Raw genomic sequence first — 753 nt, 5'->3', positions numbered from 1 at the left:
ATTTGTGGTAATTTGTGTTTGCTGCCGTCCGGAGGTGGCCACGGGGAACGTACCTTCATGAAAATTACTGACCATTTGCAAAATATGAATAAAAACTTCAACAATTACAAAACAATTATTGTGTTACAAAGTAATTTGACATTTATACAATATTGTGTATTGTGAATTTGTTTAGCTTTCAGTTTTGAGAATCCAAAGTGTTTAAAAGCAAAGAAGTGAAATTGAGATATTATCCCAGTGGGCTGTCTTTGACATAGTTGTATGGCTTTTTTAATATCTCCAAAAACATCTGATTTCATTTTGAATTCCAAGATATTTTCAAAGACGGAAAACAAGATTAAAAGTTCCATCGTTCGATGTCTGTCTTGGCCGCTACAGTGCAAAGATGCGCAAAATAACAAGAGTGTTCACTGCCACTTACTTCCGCCTTCACATCCACATTTTCCAGCTGTGACTACTACGTACATGTCTACATTTAGTTTCAAGTTATTTCTTTAAAAATCTATTTTTAACAAAGACTATTTCATGGTTCTCATTTTCCCAATTAAACTGACAACAAAGTTACATATATTTGTATAGTTATACAAGTTTTCCACATAAAATATTCTCCAAATGCGCATGCGCGTTTCTATCATATCCGTTTTATGATAAATTGTCTACAAAGGCTTTAACTAAGTCAAGTTTTCGTTACTATATTTTTATACATATATTTTGAACAATTAAATTATATTAACACATTGTTACCATCCATAT

The sequence above is a fragment of the Xiphophorus hellerii genome, chromosome 16, assembly GCF_003331165.1.
Source record: "Xiphophorus hellerii strain 12219 chromosome 16, Xiphophorus_hellerii-4.1, whole genome shotgun sequence".
In the NCBI taxonomy this organism is placed as follows: Eukaryota; Metazoa; Chordata; class Actinopteri; order Cyprinodontiformes; family Poeciliidae; genus Xiphophorus; species Xiphophorus hellerii.
This window is presented reverse-complemented; position numbering follows the sequence as displayed.